At 52.0% G+C, this 15,862-nt stretch overlaps 1 protein-coding gene across 47 annotated transcripts in view; it reads right to left on the bottom strand.

Annotated features, from left to right (window-relative positions):
• The window catches only part of MAMLD1 (mastermind like domain containing 1), a 114,288-nt gene that overhangs the window by 95,504 nt on the left and 2,922 nt on the right, over positions 1-15,862 (bottom strand). The window contains exon 1 of one of the 47 annotated variants that reach the window (XM_085007170.1): positions 14,517-14,886. The exons of 44 other annotated variants lie outside the window; for them this stretch is intronic. The gene's annotated coding sequence lies outside the window, so the exon portion shown is untranslated. Of the gene's footprint in view, positions 1-14,516; positions 14,887-15,862 lie in introns of those variants that run through there. 2 more of the 47 variants (XM_085007145.1, XM_085007156.1) reach the window with 2 other exon arrangements.

The raw sequence follows: 15,862 nt of genomic DNA, 5'->3' as shown, positions 1-15,862 counted from the left end.
ATAAGCCAGGCAGTCTCTTAGGGATAAGCGCTGGGAGATTTACAAATACGGAAAGGGAAAGAGACAAGCAACTCTGGTGTTGAACGGGGATTCAGAGGTAACAGCGTGAACTCATGGCTTCTCGACAGGTAGGGAGGGAGCTAAATTACTGCAATAAAAATGAAATATTGATGGAGTTCATTCATTTCCTAGCCTCGTGGACTGAGAGGGCCTGCTAGCGATGGCTCTCCTGCAGAAGTGAGCACACGTCTGGTAACCACTGTTCTCCACCAAAGGGAACCAGGGCTCCTTGGAAAAATGGCTGAGTTTCAGAGCTGAGGCAGAAAATGTACAGATGAGCCTGGAGCACCCTGTTGTACCAGAAATCAAGGCCATGCTCGGAGAATGATTACGGATGTGTCAAAAAGACATACGAGCCAACAGAAAGGGTTTCCCACTGGCCGAGCCTGGGGCAATGTGAGCATCAAAATAAATAACAAAAGCAAAGGATTACAACTCATTGAATAAAGTAACAATCCATGAGCTCACCTGATATAAAGACCCAAGTAAATAAATCATACGGGGGAAGGCACTCTCTCTCTTACAGCAGGAAGCCAAATATAGAAGGGACGATGGAATTAGAAAGTCATTATTTGGCAACCGGAATGAGTGAAAGTTTGCCGAGTAACAACTGATCAACATACCTTCAAAATCTATTCCCATAAGATCCTTATTAATTACAAAGGAAAAAACAGTAATTTGACAGTGGAGCAACTTGGCAGGTGACCACATCAGCCATGCGCAGAACCTGAACTGCATCATGAGGAAACATCAGGCAAGTCCCGAGTAAGGGAGAGGCCAAAAAAGGACGGGCCCGTAGGCTTCGCAAACATCAAGGCTACAAAACACCAAGACGAACTGGAGACCGTTCTAGATTAAAGGACACTAAAACGACCCAATGACCAAATGTTTCCATTAAAGTCTTTCGATTAGATTGGTACCAATGTTAGCTTCCTGATTTTGCTCAAACGTCCTGGGCTTATGCAAGAAAATGTCTTTCCTCTTAAGAAATATACATTTAAGTATTCTGAGGTAAAGGCACATTGCACCTGCAATTTATTACTACACAATTTACAAAAAGGAGTCGGGGCGGAGGGAGGAGGTAAGACAATGTTAATATTTGTAGAATTGAGCAAAAAGGTATTCGAAAATTATTTGTATTATTCTCGCAACTTTTCTTGATGTCTGAATTTATGTCAAGCTAAAGATTACATTTAAAAAGTTTAGAACTTTTTTTTGGTCTTGTTGTCTCTTTTAGGGCTGCACCTGTGGCACACGGAGGTTCCCAGGCTAGGGATCCAGTTGGAGCTGTAGCCGCAGGCCTACACCACAGCCACAGCCACGCAGGATCCTTAACCCAATGAGCGAGGCCAGGGATCGAACCCACGTCCTCTTGGATGCTAGTCGGATTCGCTAACTGCTGAGCCACGACGGGAACTCCTTAGAACTTTTTTTTAATGAACCCACAGGGTAGGAAGTGCACACCAGAAGAGGCCTTTGGACCAACCGTTAGAAAATGTTCATGGGTGATGCAGGGGTTTCCAGGAGGACAGAAGTCTCAGGCACACAAGGGCATTCAGGGGAAGCTAACTGTCGTCTAGATAAATTTCAAGACAAAACTGGAGCTTTCCTCCCAACAACCGACCTGTTGGCAATGCCCCTCAAAACCCCGCCCGGCGTGGTAGCCACCAGCTGGTCAATTGAATTCCGGGTCTGCACTCAGAACTCAGCCCACGAGGCAAAAGAACTGAGAACGGAGGGATCTTTTCAGGCAGAGCCATTCTGGAGGATGGATGGATGGATGGATGGATGGAAGGAAGGAAGGGTAGGTGGACTGTAGATATGTAAGATTAAGATATAAAAGGCTTCTAAATACCCATGATGGAAAAAATGTATGTAAATTAATGATGATAAGCAATATTAGTTATTTTAAATAATTTCAACTCAGTCAGCAAAGAAAGTATCCTACAAAGTACAGTTCATCATGGACCTGATGAGAACATTTAACTTGAATAGTCTATTTAAGTACCCTCCAGTTTGGTAGCCACTGACCACATGTAAGTGCAAACTATACTCTGGAATGGGAAGACTTAGCATCATAAAACACAGTGTATAGTACCTCAGTAATTTATATATATATATATATATATGTATGTATGTATGTATTTTGCTTTTTAGGGCCATGCCTGCGGCATATGGAAGTTCCCAGGCTAGGGGTAGAATCGGAGTTGTAACTGCTGGCCTATGCCATAGCCACAGCAATGCAGGATCTGAGCCTCATCTGCAACCTATACCACAGCTCACGGCAATGCTGGATCCTTAACCCACTGAGCGAGGCCAGGGATCGAACCTGCATCCTCATGGATGCTAGTCAGATTTGTTAACTGCTGAGTCACGACAGGAACTCCTATAATTTTTATATTGACTGCATGCTGAAATCAGAATTTTATATAGGTTATGTTAAAATAAATTATTCAAATTAGTTTCATCTGTTTCCTTTTTACTTTCTTAATGTGGCCACTCCTAGAAAATTTTAAATTGTATGTATGGCTTGCATTTATGGCTTGCATTACATTTCTTTTTTTTTTTAAGGCAAGAAATAGATTTATCAAGCTAAGATGCTTGTGAAAGATACAAGCAGGCAGGCAAGGATCAAGTGGGCGACGGTTTTATCATCCAAGGGCAGCATTATATTTCTAATGGACAGAACTGGCCTAGTTGATAAATGGTTTTGCAAGTTTTTGCTCAAATCTTACCTTCTCAGCAAGGTCCTTGCTGGCCACCCTATTTAAAAGTGTACCCCTGAGGTAAAAGACTTAAATGATAGAAATATAAAACACTGATAAAGGAAGGCAAAGATGATTCAAAGAAATGGAAAGATATCCCAGGCTCCTGAGTTGGAAGAATTAATATTGTTAAAATGGCCATGCCACCCAAACCATTCTACATATTTAACAAGACCCCTATCAAATCACCCACAACATTTTTCACAGAACTAGAACAAACAATCCAAAGATTTATATGGAACAATAAAAGACCCAGAATTGCCAAAGCCATCCTGAGGGGGGAAAAAAAAAACCAAGCAGGAGGCGTAACTCTCCCAGATTTCAGACAATATTACAAAGCCACAGCAATCCAGGCAGTGTGGTACTGGTACCAAAACAGACATATGGACCAATGGAAGAGAAATAAACTGATGCACCTAGGGTCAATCTTCAACAAAGGGGGAAAGAATATACAATGGGGAAAAGATAGTCTCTTCAGCAAGTGTTATTGGGAAAGTTGGGCAGTTGTGTGCAAATCAACGAAGTTAGAATAATCCCTCACATCACACACAAAAATCAACTCATAAAGGCCTTAAACATTAGATATGACACCATAAAACTCCTAGCGGAAACACAGGCAAAACACACTCTGACATAAATTGCAGCAATATTTTTTTTGGATCCATATCCTAGAATAATGGAAATAAAACAAATGGGACCTAATTAAACTCAAAAGCTTTTGCACAGCAAAGAAAACGATGAACAAATGAAAAGACAACCTATGGACCGGGAGAAAATATTTGCAAACGATGTGACAAGGGATTGATTTCCAAAATATACAAACAGCTCAATACCAAAAAAACAAACAACCCAATCAAAAAATGGGCAGAAGACCTAAGTAGACATTTCTCCAAAGAAGACATATGGCTGGTCAAGAGGCACATGAAAAGATGCTTGACATGGCTAATTACTAGACGAATGCAAATCAAAACTACAATGAGAGGAGTTTCTGCTGTGGCACAATAGAATCAGCCTCATCTCTAGAGCACTGGAATGAAGGTTCAATCCCCGGCCCAGCACAGTAGATTAAGGATCCGGTGTTGCCACGGCTGTGGCGTAGGACATAATTGCGGCTCAGTTCTGATCCCTGGCTCGGGAACTCCATATGCCTCAAAGAGGACAAAAATGAAATAAATAAATAAATAAAAACAAAAAGGGCAGAAGAGCTGAACAGACATTAAAAAAAAAAAATTCAATGAGGTATCACCCCATACCAGTCAGAATGGCCATCACCAAAAAGTCTACAAAGAATAAATGCTGGAGAGGATGCAGGGAAAAGGGATCCCTCTTACACTGTCGGTGGGAATGTAAACTGGTGCAACCATTATGGAGAACAGTATGGGGGTTCCTTAAAAACTAAGAACAGAGTTGTTGCTATGATCCTGGGATCTTACTCCTGAGCATACCTCCAGAGAAAACTCTACTTCAAAAAGATACATGCACCCAAGTGTTCACTGCAGCACTCTTCACAACAGCCAAGACATGGAAGCAAATATCCCCAACAGAGGAATGGATGAAGAAGATGTGGTACATATACACAGTGGAATATTACTCAGCCATAAAAAAGAATGAACTATTGCCATTTGAAGCAACATACTAAGTGAAGTAAGTCAGACAGAAAAAGACAAATATTATATGATGTCACTTATATGTGGAATGTAAAAAAGAATGATACAAGTGAACTTATTTGCAGAAAAGAAACAGACTCAAAGACATAAGAAAGGAACTTCTGGAGTTCCCATCGTGGCGCAGTGGTTAACGAATCCAACTAGGAACCATGAGGTTGCGGGTTCGATCCCTGGCCTTGCTCAGTGGGTTAACGATCCGGCGTTGCCGTGAGCTGTGGTGTAGGTCACAGACTAGGCTCGGATCCCTCGTTGCTGTGGCTCTGGCGTAGGCCAGCGGCTACAGCTCCAATTCGACCCCTAGCCTGGGAACCTCCATATGCCGCGGGAGCGGCCCAAAGAAATGGCAAAAAGACAAAAAAAAAAGAAAGGAACTTCTGGTTACCAAAGGGGAAGGGGGGTATAAATTAAGAGCTGGGGATTAGCAGATACAAACTATCTTGTTTAAAATAGATAAACGAGGTCCTACTGTATAGCACAGGCAACTATACTCATTATCTTGTGATAACCTATAATGGAAAACAATCTGAAAAAGAATAGCTGCTATACACCAGCCACTAACACAACATTGTAAAGTAACTATACCTCAATAAAAAAATAAATAAAGTACCTCCTAAGGAGAAAGAAAACAGTACAGTCTTGCCCGGCTCCCCCCAACTCCCTTCCTTGATTTATTCTGCTTCGAGACACTTATACTATATATATATTTTTTACTTATTAACCTCATCTGTCATTGGTTTTCCCCACTAGACTGTCATCCATGAGGGTTTTTTTCTGTTTTGTTCACCCTTGTATCCGTGACACATCATTAACTTGCCTAAGTTCTTTCACCTTGCGTATTCGGTAGCCTCTTACCTCTGAACCCTCCTGTTCTGGCCTCTCATCCATCTGTCCATCCATCCATCTCCACCCATCCATTTTCCAAGAGTGCCCGGCACATAGGAGACACACACGCACGCCTCTTTGCTGAATCAACTTTTCAAAATGACTTTTGACCAGTTTCTGAATTGACCAGCAGCCAAGTTCCGGTGTGGAATTACTTTGCGCTCCCATTTCATCCCGACCCCACCTTTCCTGCTGTTCACGTGGGAGAGGAGAGGCAGCCCACTGCCCCAGCACCTGAGAAGGTCCACAGGAGAGAGAAGGCTGAGGGGCACTGACCTCCTTCCCCACATCCCTTCTGCTCTGATTTCAAGGCCGAAGCTCTTCAATCTGAGCCGGGGGAGTGAATAGACACATTTTCCCCAAAGGCAGACAGCCATCAGGAACTATGTGGGCAGAGAAGTACCAACGCTTAAAAGTGCCAGAGCATTTCATTTGTGTGGTTTTTTTTTTTTTTTTTTTGGACTTGATGTCTACTTTCCTCTTTCAGACAATCACTGAATTTTACCACGAGAAACAATGTGAAGGTCATATACTCCACTGGTGAAATCACACTCTCTAAATCTAATCATCCGAGCCAGTAAGGAAAACCTCAGAGCCCCTCCCCCACACCCCAGTCTAGACCAGCCCCCTCCCTGTAGCCACGGGAACCACAGGGCCCAGAGAAGCGAAGGGACTTGCCCCAGGCCACACAGTGAGGGAGCAGAGCCGAGCCTGGCACCCAGGCTGCCTCCCGCCCAGGCCAGGGTCTCTGTGCCTCTGCAGCCGCACGCCAGGCCTGCTCCAGGCCAGAAGAGGTGGTGGCGCTGGACCCCAGAGAAACAGCCCCAGAGCTCATGGCTGTGTGGGGAGGAGCCGGGCAGATTTTGTAAGCAGCCCATGAATGAACTCCAGGGGCCAAGACATTTATGCGATGCGAAAGCGAACAAATAAGCAAACCTGCCAAGTGCTATGGGTGCCAAGAGTGGTACAAGAGCTTCTCCCAGACAAGACAAACGGTTACTCGTTACAAAAATCAGGGTCGGGGGAGTTCCCTTCATGGCTCAGTGGTTAACGAACCCAACCAGGATCCATGAGGATGCAGGTTCGATCCCTGGCCTCGCTCAGTGGGTTATGAATCCGGTGCTGCCGTGAGCCGTGGTGTAGGTCACAGATGCAGCTCAGATCCTGCATGGCTGTGGCTGTGGCTGGCAGCTGCAGCTCCGATCTGACCCCTAGCCTGGGAAGTTCCATATGCTGCAGGTGTGGCCCCAAAAAGCAAAAAAAAAAAAAAAAAAAAAAAAAAAGAAAGAAATCAGGGCGGGGTGGCTTGTTTTGTTTGGGTTTCCATAATGACAATTGGCAAATATGAAGTCAATCCTAAAATGTCCTATGTGTTTAAATTAAAACAATTTCAAATGCTAAGTCCCCAAGGACTACCCCTCCCATTATTTCCAAAAAAAAATCTGATTTGTTTAAAATTAAGTCGACAAAGTATTTACTCCTGGATGTTGGAGGCAGAGCTGAGGACAAAAATCCCTTTTTGATAAGCTGCTATTTGATAGCTAGGAAGCAAAGTCTCTAGATGCGATATTCTGCTGACTGCAGGCCTATCCTAAGCTGGAAGCCTGGATGCTTCTTCTTTAAGGGTCTGTGACCTACGGGGTGGGAGGCAAACAGCCCCCAAGTGGGCCCAGGGCAGGAACGTCTGAGTCCCGCTTAGCTCCTGGCAGCTCGCTGGGGGATGCAGCCCCAGCGTCCCCCTGTGTAAAACCAGCAAGCCGCCAGGAGCTAAGCGGGACTCAGACATTTTGCTGTCTTTATCCCAATTTCTGGAAGTCTCTATGACAGGCACAGCCTCCACCTACCAAAGTGAAATGAAAACCCCACGCTTTTAAGTCTCGGGTCACTTCAAAAAGAACAAATTGTGATTTACGCTTTTCAGATCTTGTAATTAACTTAGCATTTAATCTGAAACTCAGAGGACCAGCGCCGGAGGGGCCTTCTAATCCCCCTGGTCAAGCCCTTCACCGCACAGATGGGGAAACTGAGGCTCACAGCTGGGCCCGGAGCACACGTCGGTCAATCCCACGTGCACAGTCTTTGCACTGTGGCACGAGGGACCCTCTCAGACTCAGGCATCTGGTTGCAAACCAAATGTGGACTCTTCCAAAAGCCAAGCACCAATGGCCATGCTTTCCGATTTAAGAACCGCCCTTGTGTGGGTGGATTCGGGGCCGATGCTTTTCCAGTGACCTCCCGCCTCCCCACCTCCAGGCCAACCAGGGAGTGAGGCCTGAGGCCGAGGCGCTGCAGCAGAGCCTGGGAGGGGGCATTCGATAGAGCCTCAGGCGAACCTGACGACAGGGCTGTACCTTTGAGAGAGGTGAGCGGCACTATCTCGAGGAGCCAGAGAGCCTGGAGGGAACAGAGGCCCAACAGGGGCCAAGGACGCATCTTCACGCCCGCTTGGCGCTTGGCGCGTGACCTTGGGCAGGCCCTGAGCCCTCTCAGGACCTCAGTTTCCCCATCTGCGATTTACCAGCCCTCTGGCCTGGCCGAGGGGAGTCTCTGCACATTTTCCACAGCTGGAGGTGAGCGGTGGAGGAGGGCTGTTTGAACTGAGTCCAGCCGGCTTCTTTCCTCCGAGGCAGACGCCCCCACCCCCGCCCCCGCTAAGTGCCTGCCGGTTCTTCCAGGGGCTTCTCTCCAAAGAGAATAAGATGCTCTTTGCCACCAGATCCCGCTCTCCCCAGGAGCTGGCCAGACCTTTTCCGTGACCGCAGGGAAAAAATCAAGGACCACTTTTACCTCCTGGCGCCAGGTGTGACAATACTGGAGTGTGGACAACTAAACCCAACCATCTGGCTTCTCGGATCCCCTTTGCTAACTCCCGTGGTAGGCAGACGTGGAAGCTTCCAGAACATTGAGCCAGATACCCACCCCCTGGCCCACTCCAGAGCCAACAAAGGCTGGGCAAGCAGGACCCCTAAGCAGGCACGGCCTTGGGAACTGTCTACACCCCAAGCCACACGCGCCCTTGGAGGTCCCTCCCAAGCCAGAAACTTTTCTGCCGCTTTGCCTGGCTGTAACTTACACAAGGTCAAAGCAAGGGAGGAAAGCACTGCTCACGTCACACGAGACCTGCTCTCCTTGTGCTTCATTTCTCAGGCCAAATGGGAAGGGTCACCAGTGAGCAACCCGAGAGGGGCCCGAGCCTGATGTCTGCAAGACCATCTCAGCGACACCGCCTCCCTGGACTCTCCCACGAGGCCGTTAAGCTGCGTGGGGCTGGCGGCCTCGCACCTCCACCTGACAAGCGAGGACACGAGCGTGGGTTCACGGACTCGTGGACAGCCCCACAGCGGGCCCACGGCCTGCACCAAAGGCCAAGCGCATTGTTCACCCCACCCAGCCTGGCATCTCATGTCTACGTGGTAAGGTGGGTGAGCCCATGATCTGGCACAGCCCAGGCACCATATCGAGGCGTTCTTAGCCTGTCTCAAGGATCTCTGAGGGAACCATGACTGGGCTTCCAGAAGGGTCTATGAGCCCCTGAAATTAGACACAACGACACAACATTGCATATAATTCTCAAGGAAGTTGGCGAGCCACAAAAGGCAAAGAGCTACCCCTGCTCCAGAGAGACGGGAATCTTTTTGTGTGATGACCACTAGGGCTGGCTTCCCTGAAGTCAGGCTCAGAAGGGCCTTGGCAGCCAGGCGGTCCTGGGGGTTCTCCAGCCTCAGGAACCGAACAGCTCTATGCGGGCACGATACCACTGGTGGGTCCCCGAGGGCCTTCCTAACCCTGAACCCTCCTCCCCCTGGGAAGAAGAGCACGCGTCGGGCTGGGCTGGGCTGCCGAGGGGCCTGGGCTGGGGGAACGGGGGGGGGGGGGGGGGGGCTGGGGCTGGGGGAACGGGGCTGCAGGGAGGGCGGCCTCTGCTGGAAGAACCTGGCCGTTCCACCGGCCGCTCTGAACAGGCCCCTGGGAGGCTCCAATTTGAAAACAGTCTCCCGGCCACTGAGGGACAAGCCCTTGACACCTGCCCTATTAGCGGGTGGGAGGGGCTCCCCGGCTGTCCTCCTGCACAGGGCATGAGTCACGCTCTGAAGGCGACACACAGGCCATGTGTCGGGAGCACTGGAGGCCCCAGTGGGATTTGGGCAGTGACATGCCTCCGTGGCTCCAGGGCTTGTTTTGAGGGCCGCGGCTGTGGCTGCAAGGACACCATCGTAATTTACCAGTAATGACACGTGACCATCATGCTCTTTAGCCCATCGCTGGGGGAATCCCTAGACACGACCAGATTGTTCACTTGCATCCGAACATCAGCACAATTATGGGAACACCGAGTGTGTCTGATGTGACTCCGTATCCCCCAGATTAATCCGAGCGTGGTGGCCAAGTGAAATGCCATACTTCTCGGAGCTATTGTTACAACATGTTCGTGAGGCAAACTGCGAAGAAGATGTAGTAATTAGAGGTTAAATTAATCCTTGACAGACAAGAGGCTTAGAAGCGCTGAGCCCTCCTCCCCAAACGCATGCCAGCCTTTCAGAATTAGACACGCAAAGCATGTGACGTTGGCAGCGGCACCAAAACGCCTGTCCCACTTAAAATTCCGAGGTCGGTGCTGGAACTTCCAGAGGCAGATCTACCACTGAGATCTCATTAAGGGCAAAACCCAAACAAGGGGTTGGCGGCCCAACTCTCTGTCATCAGTTTGAAAACAAGACGTGACACACTCCTCTCTGAGGCACCCAAGCCTGGGCCCTAGACTCGTCTTTCACTGACAGCCTCCGATTTCAGCTGCTTCTAAGCTTTGGCTTCTGATACCCGGCCGCCCCATCTGAACGGGGCCAAGCAAAGCGCACGATGACAGAGGGCACATCCCAACAGAGCATGGCCCTTCCCCACAAGGCACCTGTCCCACCTGCTCTTCCTCAAGAGGGGAAGCCTGTGCGCCCCCAGCACAGGTGCCAAGCACAAGACTGAGAGCCAGGGACCAGGATCCTGTCTCCTTCAGCTCCCTTTGCTGTGTCTCAGCAAAGTCCGGCCCCCTCTCTGGGCCTCACTCGCTCTTCTGTGAAGTCCCGGGGCTGTACTCCTCCGGCTCAAAAATTCTCCGTCTGTCAGCGTCTGTGTTTGTGGGCCAGTTGGTCCATCTACGCCAACCATGTGCAGGAGCTGTGGTCAACTGGCTAACGGGGCCCGCAAAAAGGAAGGCGGAGCTGGATCCGGCGCTGCCCCCTCTGTGTCACGCGGGGGTTTCAGGTTCAAACACTGGGCAAAATCGGAACACAGCGTCAAGGTTGGGGTTGGGGGGGCCCAGGGCGCCGCACAGCGGACTTGAGATGGCCCCAAGTACTCAAGATGACTTGACTTGGTTTTTGTCCTGCCTTTAGTCCCAAAGGCCCACCCTTCCCCCCGCAAGGCTGGAAGGCACAAGCTGGGGCCATCAGGCCCTTTGGGACTAGATGCCATTCACTAGCTCGGGCCCTGGGCCTCCAGGGGCCTCTTCTAGGATGGAGAGGCATGTGTCCCTGTGGCCTAGTGTCCAGGTCCTCCCATAGGCGGAGGGAAGGGGGCCCCATCCTCCTCGGCCCCTCACTGGACAATTCTCAGCCTTAAGAAAGTGGCACTTTCCACACGCACTTGAGCGTTATTTACTGGGCAGAGCAAGCAGCAGGGCACAGCAGCAGGGGAAGGTGGCTGCCACCCCACTGTGCCCGAGATGGGTGCTGTGGGCGCAGGGTCAGAGGGCCAGCCAGGGCAGGACTTAAGCCCTGCCTCTGGAAGTCCTTACTCTGGGGAGCCCCTAGTCAGCAAGGCCCCTGGCTCCGCCTCACCCCTGGGGAGCTTTGCAGGCTGTGACCAGTCTGATTGGTTTGGAGATTGTGCAGAGGTCAGATTTGGGGGGGAGGGGGACTTGAGGGCCCAAGGCAACGGGGGAGGCTCTGTGAATGGGGAGAAAAAAGCAAGCGTTTTCCCCCTGCAGAAAACGCGCCTGGGGCTTCAGCTGCCCCCCGCTGGTCCCTGGAAAGCAGGACCCCACGGGGACTGTGCATCCCCATCCTCACAGGTCAACGGTGTCACCCGAGCCACATCCCTCGTCTCCGCAGGCCCCCTAGGCCCGCGGCCGGCCCCAGGACTCCGTGGAGCCTGCGGTTCTTCCTCCGCTGCACGTGCAGATGAAATGACGACACAGTGATGGCAAAATCAAGTCATACCCAGTGCCACAAAACCCCCTCCAGTTCACACAGAGGTGGGACGTTTCTCTCCTCACCGTCCGGAAGACCTTTCAGGACTCCGTGTGGGAACAATCTGACTGTTCGGGCTGCAATCGGCGACAGTGACGCCGCTCTCCTGCCCTACAGCTGGCTGCTGCTGCCTAGGTTACCTCGCGGCTGGCGCTGGGAGAGGTGTATGATGGGAAGCGGTTTATTGTGCTGATGCATAGTAACTGACTCCCGTCCCCCTCCCCAGCCACATCTGGGCTGGTCTAGTCACACTCTCAGCATTCTCTCTGCTCCAACAAACACTCAGCCGTTTCTGCTTGGATAAGGAGATTTCTTAGTTACATCCATTATACGTGTATCAACATTTATGGCCGCAAGATAATTGCCCGAGAGCTCAGAAGATAAAAGGTCTTCCTTCATAATGTCTGCCCTGCCCCATCCATTAAAAAAAAAAAAAATCAATATTAACATCAAGCAGGACAGCGGCAGAGTCTAGCATGGCTGCTGCGTCCTCAAAGTTGGAGATGTGATTTTTAGAAAACACCCAGCTGGACTGGGAAGAAGAGGCCACCCTCCAGGGGCACACGTGTGCAGAGGGAAGGCCTTTTTGTCCTTGAAACCCTTTGCCAAATCTGCTCTCTATGAGATGAGTCCTTTGGAAACACGCCAGTCTAGTTTCAAAGACTCTGGATCCCGTAATCTGGAAAGCCACCCAATGATGAGAAGGCCTGCCGTTCGGTCCAGAGACCACCGGAACCGGGGGGGGGGGGTAACCGCCACAGAGAAAGAACACCTCGCCTTTTCTGTGGTTTGGATTGGCCCTCTGGCATTTTTCACTCCCCCCGCTTCTCGCTGCCCCTCAAAACCTCAGCCTCTTTTCTTTAGCTGTCTAGCTGTCATCCCCAAGAGCATTTTCAGTTTCCCAGAAAATGACTATTTCATTCACAAGTCCCTGGATCTTAAAGTTGGAAGGGACTTGGACTCTGAGGTCATGGAAGGAGGATGGACTTGCCCAGGATCACTGCACTCATCAGTGGGGAGAATGTTCTAGAACACAGGTTTCCCAGCGTCAGGGCTAATTATCTCTCCAAGGGATCACTGCAGGAAAAAGAAATCAGAATCTTAAAAAAAAAAAAAAAGTTGACTGCATATAGGAAGCCTTTTTAAAGAAGGAGAGCAGCCCAACTATTGTCACAAGAACCACGTGCCTGAGATCAGTTTCTGCCCATTTCATAAGCCTAGAAAGCAACTGAGTTTCCCGGGGATAATCTATTAACAGGTGCATTTTAAGCCTCTAGGTGATCCTCTTAAAAGGGGGAAAAAATGATACGAAATGTGCTGGCCAAGCTTGACAAAATCCCTTTCGTTGGCAAAAAGAATCAACAACCTAAACCTCCTACCTTAAGTTGCAGTGAACGTATAGCCCCCACCCCCACCCCAGTAACAGGCTATTTCCTGGTTGAGCTTAAAAATTCAATGACGTTCCTGTTTCAACCCACACATCTGTGTCACTGTCGGCGTCAGTGGCAGGAAAACAGACGAAGTCACCCTTTGCTAATGATTTCCAAACATGGAATTTCCTCGTATCTCCTCAAGCCTTTCTTTTTCCAACGCCAAAATGTTTTTTTACCCCACGTTGTAGTGAAGGAAAACTGAAAATGGTCACAGCCGCCGGAAGACGATGGCTTTTAAGGAAGATCTTACAAGGGATAGCTGCAGCTCTTTGCGATATTTTTAAAGGGTGGGGAGAGAACTGCTAGTGTTTCTAAAGCCAGTACCAACAAAACCGAGGCTTCCTCCTGGCCATCTGGGAATCTCTCAGCCCTGCTCGCTCTCCCTTTTCCTACCTCTTTCCCAAGTTCCACTCCGAGCAACATTCGCACCTCAGCGTTGAAGGAAACACACTCAAAGGAGAGGCACGCACTGGGGCAGAGGTCGAGGCAGCCCTCAGGGCAGGGGACCAGCTTTGGAAAACCACCAAAGCACCAAGCAATATAGAAGCCCATCACGTTTCTCCTCTGGAGAATATCTTATTTAATATGCAAACTGGTCACCGAGAGAAAAGAGGGCTGTTCCTTTAAGGGGAAGACGCTGATTAGCTGCTCTGGCTGGCAGCAAACAGCTGGTCTGTCCGGCAGGTTCAAGGCCATTTCAGCTTCTCTCTTATGGAGGCACCATATGTTCCATCTCGCACATCAGCAGCTTTATTTTCCAATGATCTTGTTCCAGAAGGGAAGCACAAAGAGGGAGGAGAAGGTAGAGCCCGTGGTTTACCCTTTGAGTACTTTCTTGTGGTTTTAGATGCATTTGGGATGTGTAAGTTAGGCGAGTGGGGGGAGTGAACGCTTCTCCTCTGCCAAACGCCAGAGAACAAGTGTTCCACCAACACTTAGGGATAACCTCCAGAGACCGGAGGAGAGCGGAGTCGAGGAAAAATCCGTGAAAAGGCACACGGACTCTGAGATTCAATGGGAAGGGGGGGGTGGAGGCGGCGAGAGGTGGGAGGAATCTGACTTCGCTGGGGGGGGGGGAACCTACCAGCCGAGTTTGGGCCCCGCCCACTTGTCCTTATTTGTCAAGTTTTCTTCGGGTCGCTATTCCCTTTCCTAACGAACTTTACCAGAAGAGAGGCAGACCGCTCTGGGGGGCGGGGGCGGGACCTGCCAGGCCGCCGGGCTGGCTAAAGGTTACTCCAAACAAGTTTAACATTCCTCAGCGCGAGTCCGAGTTCCCGCGAGTTTGGGGGGCAGGGCAGGTGTAAGGGGTGGGGGCAGGCTGAATCCTCACGCCCGTTAATGCTGGGAACCCATGGGTCCTGGACACCCCCAAATGCCAGGCCTTGGATCCGTGCAGAGGCGGCAGCCTGGCACACGGTCCGGAGGGGCATCCTCCTCCCCACTGCCCGCCCAGGCTGCACGAACCTCAGAGGTGGCGGCTCCGACTCCCTTCCTCCCTCTGCCCAAACAGAGGAGCCCAGCGGTGCGTTGGAGCCCCTGTCTAGGGGGCTGGGGGCGGCAGGAGGGCCCCGGGAGGGACTGAGGAGTGCAGCCGCGGGGTGGCGAAAGCGTCAGAGTCGCTGTCGTCGTCCCAGCCGACGTCTCTGCCACCCGCAGGCGCGACAGCCGCCCAGAGTCCAGGCGGCGAGGGGCGCGGGCTGCAAAGCGAAACCGAGGAAAGGGCGCCCCCTATGCCCGCGCCCGGCGAGCGCAGCGGCCAGTGGCGTCTGCCCACCCCACCGAGCGTGCGCCGCCTCTGGCCTCCGCGCCGGCCCGCTAGCCCAGCCGCCCGCCCAGCCGTCCGGGCCGCGCGGGCCCCGAGTGTCCAGCGCCCGCCGGCCGGGCGCGCTCCCGGCGCCAGGAGCCGGGGGGTTCCCCGCTCTTTCCCGGGTTCCTGCGGAGGGGCTTCCAAACCCGGCGCCCTCCCCCACCGCCTACACTGGCCCTCCTGTCCCGAGCCGCTCAAAGCCACTGGGAGGCAGCCGCCCCCGCCCCCTGCTTCTGCGTCCCTTTCCCCTTCCCTCTCTCCAGCCTCCAGGGAAACAAAGGGGCTTTTTATAAAGCGGATTGTCGGCGGCAGCGGCGGCGGGGGTTGGAGGGAGGGGGAAATCTATAAAGATGAGAAGAGGTGGGGTGGAGAAGAAGCTGCGCGGCCTCCGGGAGCCCCGAGAGGCGGCGGCGGCCGAGGAGCCCCGGCGGGACCGCGACCGACCCCACCCGGCCCGTGGGCACCCGGGCGGCGGCCCGCGCCCGCGGAGGGCTGGGCTGCCCCGCTGCGATGCCGCCCGCCGGCTCACCGAAGCCTGGGAACGGGATGACCCGGGCCCCAGGGCCCCGGCCGGCTGGGGAGGCGCGCTCCGCGAGGGGGGTCTCCCCCGGGGAGACCCAGGGCCCCTTCCCAGCCAACTCTTTCCAAATTGCTCAGGCTCGGGGAGACTTTGCGTCTTTGTTCCTTTCCTACGCTCGGCTCGCTCGCCCTCACAATGTCCCGGTGCTGTCCTCGGTCGGGGACCCGCAAAGGGCACGTTCGCCGTGGGGACGGCGCCCTGGGAAGGGGGGAGGGAGGTGATTCCTTCTGCTGCCAAACAACGACAAGCCGCCCCAGCAAGTGGAATCGCTTCTCTTCGCGTCACCCAGCCATCCTGTGCTCCCGCCCGCGCACACACTCACACCCACACTCGGGGTGCCCTGTTCGGCCGCACCCAGCTGCAGGAGCGCGGCGGAGCGAAGCCCCCGGCCGGAGATACGTTTGTTTGCTCAGGTTCCGACGA

The sequence above is a fragment of the Sus scrofa genome, chromosome X (assembly GCF_054392235.1).
Source record: "Sus scrofa isolate SSC_HxYL_T2T_F1_AM1 chromosome X, Sscrofa_HxYL_maternal_Yorkshire_Landrace_v2.0, whole genome shotgun sequence".
Taxonomy (NCBI): Eukaryota; Metazoa; Chordata; class Mammalia; order Artiodactyla; family Suidae; genus Sus; species Sus scrofa.
The sequence above is the reverse complement of the archived record's forward strand: the minus strand, read 5'-3'. Positions and strand labels throughout refer to the sequence as shown.